Raw genomic sequence first — 20583 nt, 5'->3', positions numbered from 1 at the left:
AGGTAAGCCCAGAGCCGGGCCAGCCCTGCAGCAGCAAAGCCGTGACGCCCATCACCAGCAGAGCAGAGCAGAAGCAACATCTAGGTCAGAGATTAGTGACTGCCAAAAATAAGGTGAACGTTGCCCCCAAAGCCAGTGAACACGGGAAAACCTGGACAGGTTTCCTTCACAAAGGAAGTGAAGAAAGTTTAAGACGCTCAGAAAAGCAAGAAACGAGTGCTAAGCATTACTTACCATATGAGCTGTATGTTAAAAGCTTGTTTTTTTTATTTACCACCGCTAGAAATAAGTTTCATGCCAAGGGTTTACAAAAAAACAAAAACAAAATAGAAAACTTTGAAAAATATTCGTGAGAACTAAGTCGCACAAGAAAAATTAAAACTTGAGAATTAGTGAAAAATTTTAGACATCAAATTTTTTAAAAATGAAATACTTCCTGCATTAGGTACGGATCTTCAGACTCCCACGTGAATCACCAAGTGTGACACACAAACGTGGGGTAGGCGTGTATTTCTTGTAGCCGGAAATGGCGGCACGTGCCTGCGGTCCCAGGTACTCGAGAGGCTGAGGTGGGAGAATCACCTGAGCCCAGGAGGTCGAGGCTGCAGTGAGCCGAGATCACACCACTGCACTCAAGCCTGGGTGACAGAGTAAGACCTTGTCTCACAAAGAAAAGTAAAACAGGCCGGGCGCGGTGGCTCAAGCCTGTAATCCCAGCACTTTGGGAGGCCGAGACGGGCGGATCACGAGGTCAGGAGATCGAGACCATCCTGGCTAACACGGTGAAACCCCGTCTCTACTAAAAAATTACAAAAAACTAGCCGGGCGAGGTGGCGGGTGCCTGTAGTCCCAGCTACTCGGGAGGCTGAGGCAGGAGAATGGCGTAAACCCGGGAGGCGGAGCTTGCAGTGAGCTGAGATCCGGCCACTGCACTCCAGCCTGGACCACAAAGCGAGACTCCGTCTCAAAAAAAAAAAAAAAAAAAAAAAAAAAAAGAAAAGTAAAGTAAAACAAAGAAAACAAAGCAAAACAAAACAAAAAACAGAAGAATATATTTCTATGTTTTATTATTGTCTTTTGGCAAAAAAATTAGCCCCGATATTGCCTTAGATGTAATTTAACATCCCCACTTTACAAAGGGGAAAATGAGGTCAACAGCCAAGACCAAAGAGAAAACAAATGCAATGGTGCGTTCAGGACAATGACTACAATTACAAAATATTCAGTTCAATTTCTACCCTCAGCATCAAGGCAGGGGTTCATCATAATGGGTATTGGAGGCTCAAAGAAAATTTAGGCTCAGCATTAATAATAATTTTTAAAAAGCAGATTTTAATGCTGGTGCAATCACAGGAGACTGCAGCCCAGCCCTCCTCAGCGCTGTAGGTACTCACGGGCACTCCCGGGGTCTTGGCCAGGCTACGTCCCCGCCGGTGGCCACACAGAAGTAGAGGCGATAAAACTTTTTGGGAGTGAGATCAAAAATGTTCAGAGTCTAAAATCCTACTTTTCGTGGTGGGGGGAGGGCGGCGAAATAACGAGAAGCTCTCATTCAGGATATTTGTAAAAGGCTGTTTCTAGCGCTCCGTAGATAAAAAGGGCGGGGGCCCATAGGTTAGAGTCAGCCAGCGCCACCTGGCGGGGCGCACACGGACTTACGTTGGTGATAGTGTTCAGGGCTGTGTCTGCCCCGAAGCTGAAATCGGAACCCGGCACGTTGTTGGACACAGTAGCGGGAACCATGATCATGGGCACACAGAACTCCTCGTGCTTCTCCCGGGCGGCTGACAGCTCCAGGAGTCCCATCTAAATTGATCCAGTATCTGCACGCTGGCTGCTCAGAGGCCGTGGTGTGGAACGGCCAGGACATCGCTTAGTCATACGGGGCACAAGCACCTCACTTGCCACTCCTATCTATTTCATCAAACCCTATTTTCTCCTGAATATTGACCATAGCAAAGTCATTAGCCTTCGAGATACATTTGAAACATCAACTTGCTTTGTTCAAGAGGTTTAAGACACACGTAAGTCTTTCTTGCCGTGCTCAACACACACTGCCGGCCATTTCTGAAGTCAGTGTTTCTGGAACAAAAGCCTCGGCCTACCCCGTGAACATTCACGCTGAGCACACTGTCGCGTATCTGCTTGGCCAGCCAGCAGGGGGCAGGAGAGAGCTGCAGGGGCAGGAGAGAACCGCAGTGGGGTCCCTGCAAAGGCGCCTCACTCCCTCAATCAAGGACGGTGCCTCTTGCCAATCCAGCGGCTTCCTCCAAGGGGAAGCCGACTCTTCAGGTGCCACCGCACTGACTTCAGACGGCTCAGCCAATGGGGCAACAGATTCAACAGAGTTCCATGTTGTTAAAGGAAAACTTCCGTTACCAGACAACCTTAATATCAGATTCAACTTAAAATAATCAACAAGATTGTTTCCAAACCAACATGCTACTAGTGCCTTATCTTTCAATGCTGCTTAAACACGGAGAAGTATGAGGAAAAAATAGCATGGCACTTACTTCTGAAAAAATAACACCTCTTCCAGGTTCATTTTACCCATATCACAAAGACTTAGAACTGTGGATTCCCTACAGGAACGTGGAGTGGGGGTGGATCCCCACGCTGACCCAGCCTCCCCCCAGTCAGTCAACCCCCCACCTCAGGGTTCACACCTCTCCAGGCCCTGTCACCTCAACAAGGAAAGGTGGCCTCTCTGAGCTCTCTTCGCAGGGAGCACCCGAACGGGAGCGAGAGACAGACAGACACACCCACAACTACTTGAAAATCCTGAAACGCAATACATATTTAAGGACTTCGTTATTAGTTTTTTTAAAACTGTAAGAACAAAGTGAGAGAACAAAGTGAGCCTGGTTTTAACCTCTCTGCCATAATAACACCGTGTACATCTGTCTTTTACTGTTTGTTCCTTCTCCAGCAGCTGCTGCCCGGCTGGCCGACTGCAGGAGAAGAGCCTCTGGTACTCCCGGGAGGCCCTCGGTAAAAGCGTGAGCACCACGATCACGTCTCAGGACACCGCACACGTTAGGGTCGCCCACAGACCGCCGTTCCCAATGCCTAGAAGGCACTGAACGGGCCTCCTGCTCTTTGTAAATGTCAACTCTCCTAAACTATGTTGTGTTGAAAACTTTTAACTGCAGTCCACACATACTTCTTTGTTTCCATCTTGTTTTAATCCTAGAGGCATATTATTGTAGAAAATCAAGTTTACAAGGTTGAAGAGTTTTCTGAAAGTCGACTTCTAATCCTGTAAGGAAAAAAAAAAAAAAAAAATGGGCCAGATGTGGTGCTCACGCCTGTAATCCTAGCAGTTTGGGAGGCCGAGGCGGGCAGATCGCTTGAGCCCAGGAGCTCAAGACCAGACTGGAAAACATGGCAAAACCCAGTCTCTACTAAAAATACAAAAAAAAAAAAAAAAAAAAATTAGCTGGTCATGGTGACATGTGTCTATTCCCAGCTACTCAGGAAGCTGAGGTGGGAGGATCACCTGAGCCCAGGAGGTAAAGGCTGCAGTCAGCCAAGATTTGCATCACTGCACTCCAGCTTGGGCGACAGAGTGAGACCCCGTCTCAAAAAAACAAAAAGCAAAAACAACTGTATAAATCATTACTGAAGGGAGCTGGCCGGGCACAGTGGCTCACGCCTGTAATCCCAGCACTTTGGGAGGTCGGGGTGGACAGATCACCTGAGGTCAGGAGTTTGAGACCAGCCTGGCCAATATGGCAAAACCCCATCTCTAATAAAAATACAAGAATTAGCCGGGCATGGTGGCAGGTCCCTGTAATCCCAGCTACTCAGGCGGCTGAGACAGGAGAATCACTTCAACCCGGGAAGCAGAAGTTGCAGTGGGCTGAGATTGTGCCACTGCACTCCAGTCTGGGCAACAAGAGCAAGAGTCCACTTCAAAAAAAATAAAATTAAAAATAAAAATAAAAGGGAGCTAATGCTTTTCATTTAAGGGAAGGGAGAAGAACATTCAGTATTTATACATCTCACGCACACATCTGCAGTGGTGCCCTGAAGTATTCAAGATACACATTCCTACAAACATAGCTCAAAACTACTCACCAAGTTACATGCTAACAGCACATGCACTGCAAGAATGCTACATTATATTTTTAAAGCATCTATGTCCAATGTTTTAGCATACTGGCGGTTTTGCCTTCAGGTGCTGTATGCCTAAATTGTTACATGTTTAGTCATTCATTTTAGAATTTATGACTTGCTTTAGACAAAAGAAATATATTTAAACGTAAGCTACTAAATTAATGACTTAGGGGAAAAATTACTAAATTAACTTGGAAGTTAAACTTTGCAAACTGAATTTGTTGAACCTCATGTAAGCTAGATGATCAGTTTTTTAAATTGTTGTGTGTTTCCCTCGAGGATGGAAGTCTCCTCTTTTCTCTCATCCACTGTGCACACCACTGCAGCCTGTGCCTCTTGTCCACCGTGCCACAGTGCGGCCTGCAGTTTACCCTGTACCACGCCTTCCACACCTTAGTGACTTTCAGGTAAGTATAACCAAGAAGGAAATGAAAAGCAGATAAATGACCTCCACCCCCACATCCAGGATGCAAATGTTAAACATTCATCAAAGTAAAACCAAAAAGCCATGTTAGCTCACGATTGTAACTGGTAGAGTTATGTGCATGGCAATTTTAAAAGTCTAGTTATGTAAAAACCTAATTGAAAGTCTCAAGAAATACAAAGTTTATACAAAAAGACATCGGCAGGCATTGACAGTGAGGAGAGGGCTTCACTCTGCATCCAGCCTGTCCTGGAAGCCACGGCCAAATGCCAGGTTGTATAGATCCGAAAAGCAGAAAAAAACAAGTGTTGAAATGTGTACAGTCTCAGCAACGTACAAATTCAATGTAAGATGCTCAGAAACCTTGAATTTCCAATCAGAAAACAGGAACATGAGCAAGTTGCCCAGCAGTGCCCACCTTCTGCTTACGGCACGTATAACAGGAACGCTGGCCACCTTGGGGGGACAGAGGCTTCCTGGTCACATTTGCTCTGGCAGTCGCACAGCTGGCCCCGCCACAAACACCTGGCTAATACTGAAAAACCACCCGCTCCCTGGGCTTTGCTCACTCTAGCCGGGAGAGCATATTTACAGAGTACATTATCGACTGAGTCCTCGTTCAATCCGTCAAACTTGTTGAAGGCCGGGCAACCCCATTCCTGGCCCAATTAAGTGAACTGAGCAGAGCAAATGCCCCCAGTTGGACGGCACTCAGTCACAACAGCAGCGGCCACTGTTCACAGGGTGCTGGCTTTGTGCCGGGAACAGTTCCAAGCGTCTTCTTTCTGTCCGAAGAATGTGCACTGCAACGCTGTGGGGCCATTTGCAACGTCCACCAGAGTTCTGAGGCAGCCAAGTCTAGGCTGTCTGTGGGCCTCGCTGCATGGCAGTCCACGTCCCCTGCAGACAAGACTTCATTGCAGGGACCGCGGGTTCCAGGGCTGCCTTGAGGCACATGCTCCCTTCACCACCTCTTCCTGGCCCCTGACACCAACCCTCACCACCACTGCTGCCAACACTTTATTTTCCCATGGCTCCTTTCTTTCTGCCCTTCCCTGCTCCCTGCGTCCAGCTTAGAGGATGCCCACATCAACATCAACGCTCACGTAATCACCACCCCTTCCATGGGGCTTGATGCCTAGGAGTCTCAATATCAGAAAGTCAGATTCCTGTGCTTGTTGGAGAATTTCTTCCCATTGTGGAAGTGAAGGAGATAAAATTCTAGGTGCCTGCAATAACCTCATTTCCACAGCTAAGCAACTTCAGTAGTGGCACAAAACAGTTTTTTTTTTTTAACTTTTTTTATACAAGCTAAAAACAGTTTAATTTTTACATCCACGTTCTCATCAGCTCCCACCTGGTGAGCAGGCAAATAGTAATTTTCAAAGAATCAAATTGTTCCATAATTTTAACACTTGGCATTATCACTATTAAGCAAGAATTATCCCAAAAATACACGATGATCTTGTTCTCACATTCAAAAATTGGTTGTCACACAGTGAAATAGCTCTTAATGCAAGGGAATGTTTCTTTTCAGGTTTCTGTTCTGGAAAAAAAAAAATCTGGCAAAGAGATAAACATTAATTATGTAACTATCCAAAATGCCTCCAAGAAAAATAATGTCATCCAATTAGTTCTTTAGAGTGTTACAAATGCAGCTGAGTTTTAACAGTAATTTGTCCATAATTATCAAAAGAATCTTCAGAAATCTTGATACTGAATGGATAACCATAAATGGATATAAAACGCAAAGGCAAAGCGGAAGAGTTAACATTTGGGGTAGATTTTGGCCCCTATTTTTAACATACGCATAGTTATTTACCTAGCTGAACTATATCCCTCTCCTCCTTCCTAGGCTCTTCAAGCCTGATTTTCAAGCATAGACTGGTTTTTGGTAGGTGAAGGCAGCTTTAAAAGATGTCAGGATCAGGCCGGGCACGGTGGCTCAAGCCTGTAATCCCAGCATTTTAGGAGGCCAAGGTGGGCCGATCACTTGAGGTAAGGAGTTCAAGACCAGCCTGGCCAATATGGCAAAACCCTGCCTATATTAAAAATTTTTGTAATTAGCCAAGCGTGGTGGCACACACCTATAATCCCAGCTACTCGGGAAGCTGAGGCAGGGAGAACTGCTTGAACCCAGGAGGCGGAGGTTGCAGTGAGCCAAGATCACACCACTGTACTCCAGCCTGGGCGACAAAGTGAGACTCTCTCAAACAAGCACTTAGCCCTCAGAAGAAGCTTGAGCATCCCCTGCCCCAACCAACCCAAGGAATCACATGGCAATGGTTATCATCTGATTTTGACACAATAAAGTTCTATTCTCCTCTCTAAACACAATGGTAAACACTTGCCATCAGCCCACAGAAACTCCCAGGACCCAGTAACACCGGACGAGCAAGATTAATGGGCCACGTATGCAGGGTTCAGCCGCAGAAAGTGATGGCACCAAGAATGTGTGTGTGCCCAAACCAGATTCCTTGCTTTCAGGGTGGAGGGTCTCCCCGGGAAGATCATCCAGCGGGATGGTTTCCACTTCCACCATGAGGAGGGAAACGGGGGTTTCCAGAGGACACTGACAGGGCTTGGGACTACTGCCCCTTTGTCCTCTGTTCTGTTACGGGATGAGGGTGGGCTGAAGGCCGGTTCTCCCTACATCTTCTGGGCAGGAGAGATGGAGCTGACAAGTGGACGACGGCTTTTCCAAAACATTCCCATGTTCATAACCTGTTATCGACCAGCTTTCCCTGGAGATCAGTGAAGCAGCATCATTGATTCTCTTCCATTACGGACAACCCGGTGGTACGGGAGGCCGGAGACGGCATCCGCGCTGGGTCAGCCTCTGCGCGGCTCTGAGTCAGTCACTTGTGCCTGGGCCTCAGCATGCTCATCTGTCAAATGGGCGGCCCCACAGACCAGTGACTTTCAAGCAGAGGTCCAAGGAGGTTGCCCAAGGACATGGAGGGGGAAGGGGGAAGAAGAAGAAAACTGTCCAGGGAATGGGGGGGGGGAAGGGGAGGGCTGTCCAGGGAAAGGGAGGGGGAGGAAGAGGAGTGTGGAGGGAGGAGCAGATGGGGGGTTCTCTGAGGAGGAGGACCAAGTTTCTGAGGTGTCTTGGAGTCAGAGGTGGCAGTGGCTTGGGCTCTAGGCCCTCTGTTGCATAGTTTTAGGCTTTAGCTATATTTGTGAACCCTTTAAAAGATTTAATTTGAAGAAAACCGGAGTTGGGGATACCTTGCTTCTAAAACACAATTTCTCAAGCCTAAGACTAAGTGCTAGGCATTGCTCATTCTGTTACCGTCATTTCCTATTTAAAATCAGCCGCACACCGCCAATTCTCCCTTCAGTGTAAACACCACCTTTTCTGAGGATCTCAAACAGTAGAGCGAGCAGCCCGTGATCCCGGCTGTGTGCACGAGGAGCGAAGAGCAGAAGTGCGGTGAGGGCTGTGGACGACACGAGAGGCCGAGGCCCAGCACCTCCCTGCACCGCTGTGCTTTGCCAGGCCTAAAGGACACCATCACCTCTGGGGTGAACAAGCAGCACAAGCTATCAACACTTATTCCAAAGGAACAGGAAGAAAATTCAAACGAAGTTAACACAGTTATCCCAAACACAACCCTGCAACAGCCCAGAAACAGGAGGGCCAGTGAGCCTGAGACGGGCGGTTCCCACAGTGGGACAGCGACATTGGCATTAGGGCTTTTTGGCAAAAATAGACAAAAAAGATAACATGGGCCACCCATTATTTCCTGCCAGTGGAAAGACACCCACAGGCCCCCAGATGCCAACGGCCCCCTGGAAACGAACCCACGCCGTGCCTCGGGTCTTCACACGAGCAGGCACGTGGTGTCCTCAGCACCCCCGATGGGAACACACACACCACACTTGGCTCCCACACCTGAGGGTCCAGGGGAATGGCAGGAAGTCCCCGCAGGGCAGGGCATCCTGTGAGGTCAGTGCGGGGCTACGCACCTCAGAGGGGCCCCCGGGCAGGTGCTGTCTCCCCAAAGGATGAGCCAGTCCTGACCACACCCAGATCGCGGTGGCCTCCAAGCCGAGTGCCAACATCTCACGTCCAAAGGGATGCACAGGTGCCTGCTGCACGTGGAGCCCAAGCCCCTCGCAGAGCTCAGGACGAACCCAGTGTCCAGGTCCGGGGCCGTCACCAGCCAGGAGAGGCGTCTGGGGCACTTCCCAGCAATGGCCGTGGGAAGTAACAACTCAGGCCCATCAGGGGTTTCCTCATTATGCAGGTTTTAGAAGTGAACACAGAGGTTCAGGTCTAGTGGCACAAACATCGACGGATCCCATGGAAATGCGGGCGTGGCCCCTACATCCCACCAGCCTGCATGGCTCCTCCTTTCTACTCCCATCACACACGTCCCCACCCAGCCAAGCCCCTTCTCCTTTTCCCCACTGGATTCATCAAATCAAATCTCACTGTCCTTGGCAAATGTACCATTAGTTTGTTTACTTCCCAGAACAAAAGCACATTTCCACTTAACACGACACCCCAGCTATGATAGAAGAGCCTTAATTCAGACATGACATGGAGGAACAGAGGGAGGAATGGTCGAGGGCTGTCCTGGAATCAGCAGCTCTTTTCTGGGGAAAGCCTCCATCCCACCCGAGCCTGACACTCGTGCCACACTGTCCCCACGGTATCTGAAAGCTCCATGAAGACAGGGTCACTCTGACCCCTTCACACCCACAACGCCAAAGAGGAGCAGGAGTTCAGGAGAAGTCTCCTGCTAGTGGTGAAGACAGGAATAACTCCTTGTGGTGTCCAGAATGTCAGAAGAAAACAAGGCACCATGTAGATGCCTTGCAGGTGAATTTTGGAATGATTCTACCGAATGCCAGTCATCCTTTTTCAGAACAAAACCAATACCGGAAATGTGTCTCCAGCAGAGAGATGGTCCTTTAGACGGCTTACAAACACACCTACGTTACGCTGAATTTATCTCAAGCCACCCTCTCTGCGCTAATGTAAAAAGTCTCCTTTATTAACCAGTAGCCTTTCTCATCTGGTGCTTTTTAACAAGCAAAAGGGTCCTGTAATACTCAGGCGTTGTCTAAAATGTCAAATGGAAGCCTAGAATCCTCTTCTGTGCAGCTTCACTGCAAAGTATTTTGACATGAGCCAAATCGTGCTATTTCTACACCTTCATAGGAAACTCAATGCTTCATCAAGGAGACACAGCATGATTTCTGCTAGGCACAGAAACTGGTGGGGTGGGAATGGGGCTGAGGGAACATTAAATAGAAAGCCCCAATAATCACCTGCATGAGAGCCACACTGGCCGGCAAGCCCCGGTCGGCTTGGTCTCTACAGTCACAGGCGTGAGGCCTGGAGGGCAGACACCTGGCACTGCTGCCCACCCCAAGGTCGTGGCCTCTGCCCCTTCTCTGCTGCCCATCAGTTCCAAGCTTCTGGCAATACCATCTGCTGCCCCCACTGCCTGATCGACTCTTTGTGAAAAGCAAATGTTGCCAGGATAGCTTATGAGTGCATCTGCCAGGAAAGCAGCTCCGATTGACGTTGAAACCCCGTTCTCGCACCCCTGGCAGCTCCCCTGCCCGCGATGTGTACATGCTTGCAGCTCTGACCTCGCTCAGTGTCCACACAGGTTCTGTCCCCTGGAGAGCCGAATGCAGACTCAATGTTGAGTCAGAAATACACAAAGAGGGTGACGGTTACGAACTGCCCGCCTGTCCCTCAAAACACAGGTTGAAATCCTCACCCTCAATGTGATGCTGTCAGGAGGTCTTTGGGAGGTGATGATGTCCCGAGGCTGGAGCCCCGTGAATGGGGTTTGTGCCTCAGAAAGGAGCCCAGCAAATCCGTTGCCCTCCCACTGTGTCAGGGCCAGAGAGAAGGCGTGCGCGAACCAAGGGGCCCACACCAGAATCCCCCCATGCAGCACCCTGATCCCGCCTTCCAGCCTCTAGAACTGGGAGAAACAAATTCCTGTTGTTCATAAGCCACTCAGTCAATGGGGTTTCGTTACAGCAGCCTGAGCTGCCTGAGATGACAATGCTCACCATCCTACAGAGACGGCTACTCCCCTCTCCCAGAAAGAGGGCTTAATTAAAATCCCTGTCTCTCCTCGCCGCCACCACAGATCTCATTCCCCCACCCCGTAAGCCAGCAGTTGCTAGGATTAAAGGAAAAGGAGGATCGTTTTAGACCAGCCCCTCCATGCCGGTCTGAAGCCTTTGACTTTGCCCACTTCCACGGTGGCCGTGTCACCGGATTCCCCATGCCAGCTCTGCGTCTGCACTGGGTCCCAGGCTCTGGACAGACTTCTCCAGCTGTCCATCCAGCACACCCATTTCCCCTTCTCCTTTGCAGATTGTCCTTCAATATCCAACCACCCTCTCTGCAACCCAAGGCCTTCCGATCCAGCCATTCAGGGTGAGCTCAGCCGTGCACTGGAGTCCTTGGCTCAGATAACCCAGGCCCAAGCCATTGGCACCAACGATCTACTGGCTGTGGGGTCTGCACAGCCACTAGCTGCCCCAGCCACACCAGGGCCTGGGAGGGGAGGCAGAGGAAGCTGTGAAGCTGCCAACAGCTGTGCGGGGACAGGGGTCCCTGAGATGAGGAGGATGCCATGGAAGGAAATTCAGAGAAAGAGCCCCAGGGCTGGACGGGTCATGCCCAAAGCCTGCACTGCTGAGTTTTCCAGGTTTCTGAACTCAATCGCTGACCCACACAGCACATGTTTCCTGAGTGCTGACCCTGCGTGGCATTGGATATGGCAATAAAGCAGGCCACCCACCTCCCCCCCCCCAACATACACGGGGCCTCCGTCCTGGCGGGAAGGCAGGCCTGGGCGCCCAGCTGGCACCACGAGCCTGGGAAGGGGGTCGTTTCAGACGGACAGTGGGTGCAGCCTTGCCAAAGCCCAGCAGTCATCTGCACTGCCACAGCCAGGCTGAATTCAGATCAACCGCACAGAAACCTGACCCTCTCAAAGGCACGCCTGAGCTCATTAGGGACAGACACAGTCTCCTGCTTATCTCCAACACTTTCTGGGCATGTCTAGTTACAAACAGACGACGCAGTCTTGGAAGCACAGATCCCAGGCCTCCCCCCTGCTCCTCTCCTTGGTGCCGTTGACGGGAAGAGGCAGGTATGGCCGCGAGGCCGCACACCCACAGCCACACTGCCGCTGAGACACGGGCCTTTGACGGTTACTTCTGCCAAAGAACTCTGCTCCATCTTGGAGCACACCATGGCGGGCAGGAAGCTCCACCCGGAGAAACAGTGATGCTTCTCCCCAGGGCCAATGGAGGGCACCCACTGCCCTGAATTCAGCAGCTTACTTACATTCTGGAAAACATCTGAATTATGGGGAACACTAAAATGAAAAGGTCACGGAAGAAAGCTTAGAAGACCGTGTGAAGTCTCAGCAAGTCCAAACGTTTCTGAACCAAGACTGCTGGGGTCGACAACCTTACAGGGAAAGTTTCCACACGGGCCTTCAACAAGCAATGCTCAGCAGAGTGCCACGCTCTGGGCAGAACCTCAGACACCACAAAGTCACATCAGAGCCAACAGCAACTGAAATACAGCGCTCTCCTAAGATGTGTGCGTTACCTGCAGAAAGTTACTAGACGCTAAGATGGGGGAAGAAAAGGATAAGGTTAGAAACAAATTTAAAGTAATTTCTGCATACAAAAAAATTCTATATCCACTGGCTTTCTTTCTGGGCGTAACTACTTTTACATGAGATGCACATCCCAGTTGGAAGGAGTCTGGGTTTTCCGTGGGTAGAGACGAGGGCTCTCCAGGAAATGTGAACCCTTTCTCACTCGCTGAGCCCTGAGGCCATCCTGACCTGCCTGAGCATTTCCCTGCTCTGCCTCCAGCCAGCTCCTTCCGGCACTCACCTGGCTGCTCCCCAAGCCTGCACTGGCCCAGGATCTCCTCTTCTGCTGCTGCCAATCTTCTGCTGCTAAACTTTCGCTTTAGGGCAAATAAGTTGGAAACTAAAAAGTTATAAGACTCCCTTGTTTTTTAAAAATTTGTCTTTTCAGAAAACAAAGAACACTAATTCTACTTTCATGATTTAATATGTTGCCCCCATCTGCATGTTCATGGATATGTGTTTTTATATATATTTTAATCAATACTTATAAAAGCATGCGCTGTTGGCTATAGTCAGTTTAATTACATTTGATGTAAGGAGTTTGAAATTCAGTGAATTCAGGCACTCAAAATTTAAGCCCTTTGACATCTATTAATCAAATGGAAATATGACAAAAATCAAGAGAAGTGTTCAATAAAAATCCTGGACTTTTAGATATTTTCACAAATGTAATGTATATATTAGTACACAAACTTGAGCATTTTCACAAATCTTTGAACTCAAATTCCATTCTTAACTTTTACAGGTAAATGAATATCCATATGTGATTTTAAGCAGCTCAAGCATCAGCTCTTAAGAACAACCAGAAATGCTGTGGGCAAATTCCACTGAACAGCAAATAACGGAACTGCACCCAACAACCCAGGTACCTCCCCTGAGGCATCTGGAACATGAGGATTAGGAGCAGCCTTTGCTTTCTGAGGTGCCTGAGAGTGGGGATTCCCGACTCCCCAAGTCTAAGAAGGCCTCAGCGATAAGGAAAACTGGTTAAAAAAAAAACTCTGCTGGCTCCCTGCCACGGGCTCCTCGATCTCACTTCCTCTCTGGCCCTCAAAGCCTGACTCTTGGTCCCAGCCCTGCTGCTCACTGGGGTGAGACCATGGGCGTCACTGTACCTGTAAGGGGAGAAGCTGGTCAGGATACAGGATCCTGGCAATCCTGGCAGTGCTCAAGCTGATACTGTAATTAATTTTGTAGTGAGTTACTTAATGCAAAATTTAACTTCTGAATAATTTAGATACGTGTATCCTAACAGGAAAATCCTGAACGTAGAACACAGGCCACACCCTCACACAGATGTTATCTGGCTAGCACTCTTTTTTGTTTGCCTTTTCAGTAGATATTTTTAAAAGCAGTTTACAGTTCATAGCAAAATCAGGAGGAAAGTACGGAGTCCTCACATATCTTCTTCCCCAGCACAGGCAGAGCCTCCTTCGTTCTCCTGCCCCCACCAGGCCAGCACGTCTTTACGACTGACAGATCCGCATCAACACAGCACCACCACCCAGAGTCCACAGCACACAAGAGGGCTCAGAGCCTGCTACTGCTCATTCTGTGGGTTTCACAGACGTGGAACGGCATGGATTCCCCCATGAAAACCCTACCCGGAGTTGCTTCTCCACCCTACACTCCCTCCCATTCATCCCTCCCTTCCCCAGCCCCTGGCAGCCACTGACCGTTTTACTGTCTCCACAGCTTTGCCTTTTCTAGACCGTCCTGTGGTTGGACTCAGACAGCAGGCAGCCTTTCCAGATTGGAGACTCACTTGGCAACATGCATTTAAAAGATCCGTGTCTTTTCATGGCTTAGTGGTCCAGTTCTTTTTAGCGCTGACTAATATCCCAGTTTCTGACATACCACAGTTTATCCATTCACCTACTGAAGCGCATCTTTGTTGCTTTCTAGTTTTGGCAATTATAAATAAAGCTGCTGTCAACATCTGTGTGACATTTCCGCATGGAAGTAAACTTTCAGCTCCTCTGAGTAAACGTCCAGGACTGTGATTGTTCCTGTGGTCGGAGTGCTTAGTTCCACGGAAAACCACCACGCTACCTCCCACAGCAGCTGCCCCACTTCCCCCAGCGATGAGTGAGGGTCCTGATGCCCACACATCCGCCAGCACGCGGTGGTGTGGGAGTTCCAGTATTGACCAGGCTGCTGGGTGCACAGTGACGCCTCGCCCTACGACATAAGATGCGGGCCATCTTTCCACGTGTAGGTTTGTCATCTGTGCATCTTCTTTGTTGGGGTATCTGTCCAGGTCTTTGGTCCATTTTTAATCAGGTTGTTCATTTTTTTGTTTAGTTTTGAGAGTGTCCTGCACGGTTTGGATAACAGCCTTTATCAGATGAGTCTTTTACAGATACATTCTCCCCATCTGTTCCCTGCCCTCTCCTGCTCCTGAGACAGTGTTTTATTAAAAAAAAAAACCACTTTAGACAGAAGATGGACCTCCAAGCCCATCACGGTTCTCATTTTGGCCATGGACACCACCCTCCCAGCCCTGGTTCCCACCTTTCCACGATCTGCTGGTCCTGTGGGGGTTGCTCCATACGAAGTCCCTAACATGTCTCCAATGATGGCAACATAAAAGCAGGCAGTTTGCAGGTAGGAAGGAGCTGATGGAGGCCGGAACAGCATGAGAAGGCCAGCAGCTTCATCCCTCGGGGACACGCAGGCCTCTCAGATGTCCCTCCAGGTCACTTCCCAAATGAAGTACCTGCCTTGGCCATGGGCAGGAAGCAGGACCTGGCCTAGATCTCAGCATATTTGACCTGGCACGGCATTTACAGGTGAGCCTCCGTAACCGGAAACTCTACTCTGGGGAGAACCCATTTTCGTTCTCAAGGCTTTTAATTAAGAAATCAAAGAGCAATGCCTGGAGTGAGGATGCAGGGACTCTGCGTGACCCACACACTCGTTTCCACCTGGCGCAAAGGACCCTGGAGTGAGGGTGCAGTGCCTGCTCTGAGTCACCAGCACACTCATCGTTTCTACATAAAGAACCTTGTGAGTCTGTCCCAGGACTTTTTAGCCTAGACTTAAAAACTCACAGCCCAGGACACCCTAACCATTTTAAGAACCTGAGGGGTGGGCCAAGGGGATCTCACAGACTTTGGTGCCGGCTGTGGGGTCAGGACAGGGCGGCTGGGGCTTCCCGCAAGCACTTCCGGGAGGCCGTGCAGTGGCCCGAGACTGGTTCCAGCTCCTGTCCTCGGTTCTCATGCTCAGCAGTGACAGGAGCCCTCCCTTCCAGAGCAGTTCCTGGCTCCAGGCCCTAACGTCCATGTCCAGGCCCCTGGTGGGGCAGCTTCTACCCCAGGGAGGCTGGGACTGGAGACAGCCTGGAGCTCTAGGCAATCCTGGTAACCACCTGCTTTCCGAAGTGACTGCAGACAAACTCCTGCTTCCAAAACCTGGCACAGGCTGTGTGAGGCCTGGAACGCAGGAGGTGCACTTCACAGAGTCCCTGCTCAGATGCAAAAGCAAGGCTAAGTGCAGGAAAATTTAATTACCCTCATGGTCATCAAATCATAGTCACTTAGACCTATGTGTGGCTAGAAGTATACACATTATAGAAGTGTATATAAATGTAAATATATACATGCTTATTTTCCTTTTATGTACCTTACATACATATGTATACGTGCATATGTATAAAACATTGATGATAAACCATAGTTAAGATTTGAAACCTCAGTCACAAAGATCTCACAAGCAAATTACTATTCTTAAATTCTAAATAAGGACGTAACATTTTACATTCTTGCGAACAAAACGTTCTCTATTGGCATTTTATTTTAAAAACCAAGAATGTACTGCATTCTCTCAATTTCTATTTTATTTATTTATTTATTTATTTATTTATTTATTTTTTTTTTGAGATGGAGTCTCGCTCTGTCGCCCAGGCTGGAGTGCAGTGGCCGGATCTCAGCTCACTGCAAGCTCCGCCTCCCGGGTTCACGCCATTCTCCGGCCTCAGCCTCCCGAGTAGCTGGGGCTACAGGCGCCCGCCACCTCGCCCGGCTAGTTTTTTTGTATTTCTTAATAGAGACGGGGTTTCACCGTGTTAGCCAGGATGGTCTCGATCTCCTGACCTCGTGATCCGCCCATCTCGGCCTCCCAAAGTGCTGGGATTACAGGCTTGAGCCACCGCGCCCGGCCTTCAATTTCTATTTTAAATAATCACTTTCGCTGAGAGATTCTATAACTTCCTACACACATTGATTTCCAATCATAGCTCATTAGTTCAAGAAAAACTGCTCTATGGGACTTTTGCTATTTTAAAGCGTAATGATGTCTCTCTCTCTATACCCAAGAATAGAAAGATGCCCGTGCAGACGTTTCCAAAGCAATTCAGATGAGATGGTCTAGACACACAGTTTAAGACAATCACATTTTCAAAAAAAAAAAAAAAAGAAATCACATTTTCAATGGCAGAAGACCAAGACGAAATCCAAGATGTTCTGAAGGCATCACCTTTTATTTAATGTATTTGTAATTTGAGTGGAACATGACGTCCTAAAAGATAACCAAATAGTGCATCACAGCCCTTAAAACCCACAGTATAAAATCTCTTTTGTTTTAAATACACTTAATTTTGTCACATTTTCTTTTTGTAATTTCAAAATTTCTAAAGGTCCTGAAGCCTTAAATCAGGATAGAATTGGACTTTGGCAATTCCCAAAGTCACAAGCAGGTTGTATGTCCACAGCTATTTGGAATGTGGTTTCTGATGGAAGCTTCTATGAACGCACATGGAATCCCTCTGGACTACAAAGGCTGACTCAGCGTGTCTCAGAATGAAAATATATGCATTTGTGATGGACACCAGAACAGATACTAATTACTAAAACAACAGGAAAGTCTACAGCACTTCTCATACAGAACGAAGGCAAAGTGTTTGAGGAAAAGTCTTTCCAAGTGAAAATATCAGAGCTGATTGGAACAAAGAAGATTCTGAAGAAGATCCTGGCTTCTTTACGAGACTTCAGAATTTCCCTCCTCTGCAAGTGAAAATGAACCTCCTGCTTGTCCACTGAGGACAGGGAGAGAACAGGGTAGGATACAGACCTTCAAACACTTCATAGGGGGAGAAAGGAAGACGGGCCAGCCCCGTACACCCATCGGCACACCCACACCAGCTGTGCAGATGACTCAGCTAACTCTGCGATGGCCGTGCATGTCAATGAGACAGCCGGGCATGGGTGACCTGCCAAGAGACAAGATAGCCAAGTTTGGGCGGAATCCCTGGAGGGTGGTCACTCCAGGGCCTCTCAGGTCTGTGCCCAGGAATCTGCATTTCCAAGTAGCCCAGATGAGTTACTGCCCAGATGCCCTCACCAGTCATGGCTCACACAGGCAGCAGAACCCCATATGCCTCCTCCTCCTGTGACGTCTGGCATGGATTTTCCTTAATTGCCGACACCGTGTTCCTCTACATCTACTCTCACCATTGGTCCCGAGTTTACTGAACTTACCAACAGAACAAGAGAAGGGAACTACAAGGGAAAGCATCCACCTGAAATAGGAATGACCAGGGCTCACGTCAGCGGACACAGAAACGCAGCACATATTTGTGCACGGCTCACCACTCACAAAGCCCACAGCAGCGCAGTTTCCACTCAGAACGTCCGGGTGGCTGTAGGCAGGGAGAAGATGCTGCACAGCTGTTTCTATGCTAAATACTTGAAGGTGTGAATTTTATTACATATAGAAAAATGTATGTTTCGCATACAAACGTGTGCATTTATGTTCAATACAGGAAAACACGTAATCCAGGTATTTCAGTTCATACCACTGTGGAGACTTTTCAGTTTCTTTTCATACAACTGCCCAACTGGGGCCCAGAACCAACACCCACCAGCTGTGTCACTGCATCTGTTTTACTGTCACACACAAGCCCTACCCCACAAACAAACAAACAAACAAAAAAAAAACAAAAAACCAAAAAAACAAAAAAACAAAAAACAAAAAAACGCCATGGCACTTAATAAAAAAATAATTTTACAACATTATTAGAGATGACTTGTGATCCTCTTTGAAGAGATTGCAGCACCTGAAGGATTTCAAATACAAGTATGTTCTGGGTCTCGTGATCTCAGGACCCGTCCACACTGGTGGCTTTAACGGTGCTTCGTGGAAACTTCCAGAAGGCATGTGTGTCATGTCTAAGAGCAACCTAGAGTTCACGCCTCAGCACTGTGTGCCTCTTTTTCCTCATCCCGCAAGCACCGTCTTCTCCCAGGGAGCTGGTGCTGTGCCCTGAGGATCTGTCCCACCAGTCCCTGCCAAGTCCCTGGTGCCATTGTGGAGAACCAGCCTCCGTCTGTCCAGGTGTGTTGTGCAGAAAGCAAGTCATCCAAATCTGTTTTAAAAACACACATTTGCGACGCCTATAGGCCTCAGAAGGTGGAGGCAGACAGGATAAGGGCAGCTGTCATAAGAACTGAACATCAAGCCCGTCTGTCTGGCGACTGATGGATGCTGTCTGCAGTGAGCCACTGCACATTTAGCGAGGCTGTCTGGCTCCTCACCTCCGCCAAGCCTCCACCCATCGCGTCTGGCCTGGATTCTCTGACACCTGCATGGACTTCACCTACTTCATTAACTCAGTTCACTAAGGCCCCCTGTACCGCAGCAAGGACGGCAGTGGTCGCACCTGCGGCCACTTATCCTCTCTGCATCTAGCTCCTCTCCCTGAGGCAACAGCACCTCTGAAGTCACAGCCTGGCCTCCCAACTCTCCTCCATCCCGGGCTTCTTGGCATGTTGCTCTGCTGCACACACCTCAGCAAATACTGCTGATTAGCCAGAATCACCCAGAAATCTCTTAACCTTGATTCTGGCTGCTTTTGTAATTTGTAGTATTTGTAATTCTGGTGTGATTTGAGGAACAAATTTTAAAATTAGAGAAGATGTGGTTTTTATTCTCTCCTTTCTAACTTGCAACCTTGAAAATTCTAGTAGCAGCAAGGGTTTGTTGAAAGTAACTTCCACCAAATAGAACCTATTACAAATGTACTACAGAGTGTCAAATAATCACATAGATGTAAATAGAGATGCAGACACAGATATAAAATCCAATGGTTAAACCAGATTGAGAAATGCTTGCCAGTTCGTAGAACTTCTAAAACTTGATAAATGTTGGCTTAAGGGATACAATATGTTATGAGATGAGATGCTTGGCCTAGAACCACAGGCTCTCTCCTCTTTATAGCAGAAAATCCATAAGGAAGTCAAATCTGAAAGAACCAGGTACCGCTGAACGACAATCAGCCATCCTTCCCATCCCTGGGCCAGCTGTGGTGAGTGCAGCCAGTCGTTCACCAACATCCATCATCTATCCTCCAGGACATGGCTACACTTTACTCCCAGCTCCCTGTCATTGTGTAGATTAGGTAAATCATGGCCACTCTCACCCTAAGCCAAGCCTCCCCCACCTCCCACCCCGGCAGCGTGGTAATCACCCAGTCCCAACCACAGCAAGGACAGCCGTGTCCTTGGGAACGCAAAGCAGGGGTCTGGAAGGAACCTGGATCCCTGAATACTTCATGGAGTAGTCACCAGCCTGGAACTTCCTCCCCTTGAAGGGTTGGCAAGAGAGAAAACCTCCTTGGTTCCTCAAGCTACAATACTGCAGAGTCTCTGATCACAGCATCCTTACCCACCCTCGTCAGGAGCCGTTCATGCTCATTAAGACATGAGAACAAAACTGCAGTGGCACAGTCACACACACCCAGAACGCAGACCACCTGCTGCTCACATTCATCGTATTAACACCAAAAAGCCACCGTGGTGGATATCCCGGATGTGGACACTTGGCGGCTTTTTGCTGGAGATGCACTTTGTGCATTTATCGCACGACCATCTGGGCGTCAGGAGGGGCTGCGCAGATGGCAGCTGTGCACGTCCCAGGGAGTCTCACACGCTGGACTCTCGGCCAGCTCCCACCATCAGCGCCCACAGGGTCCTCTCCTCTGGGAGCACGTGCTTGGACGCTACAGTGTCCTGTGGATCCACACAACCGCGCTGTGTGCCCCAGGAGCTTAGAAAGTACCACTGCATCAATGCATCCACAGGTGAGGCCGGGGGCAGAAGCCAACCTCAAGCAGTTACGGTCCTCCGTGGGGCTGGCGTCCAGGCAGGAAGGTGACTCAGCCGCTCTCCTCTCACTGTGCAACTCCTAGGTCCCCACATGAACAGAACCTAAGTAATAGGCAAGAAACAACAGGAACGAGAACATGACCAGCAGCTTCTGAGATGGGCAAGCTGGGCTGATCATGAGACACCTGAAGGGGACGGTGCCAGAGCCCCTCCCAGTGACCTGTGAGGACAGCGCTGCCAGCATCTCCCTAAAACCAGGCCAAGTCGAGTTAGACTC

General features: G+C 48.9%; 1 protein-coding gene across 1 annotated transcript in view; it reads right to left on the bottom strand.

Moving 5' to 3' along the window:
- The window catches only part of LOC135964659 (ATP-dependent 6-phosphofructokinase, platelet type-like), a 43691-nt gene that overhangs the window by 14300 nt on the left and 8808 nt on the right, over positions 1-20583 (bottom strand). The window lies entirely within an intron of this gene.

Source organism: Macaca fascicularis, chromosome 8, assembly GCF_037993035.2.
Source record: "Macaca fascicularis isolate 582-1 chromosome 8, T2T-MFA8v1.1".
Taxonomy (NCBI): Eukaryota; Metazoa; Chordata; class Mammalia; order Primates; family Cercopithecidae; genus Macaca; species Macaca fascicularis.
Note: the sequence above shows the minus strand (reverse complement) of the source record. Positions and strands in the feature narration are given on the sequence as shown.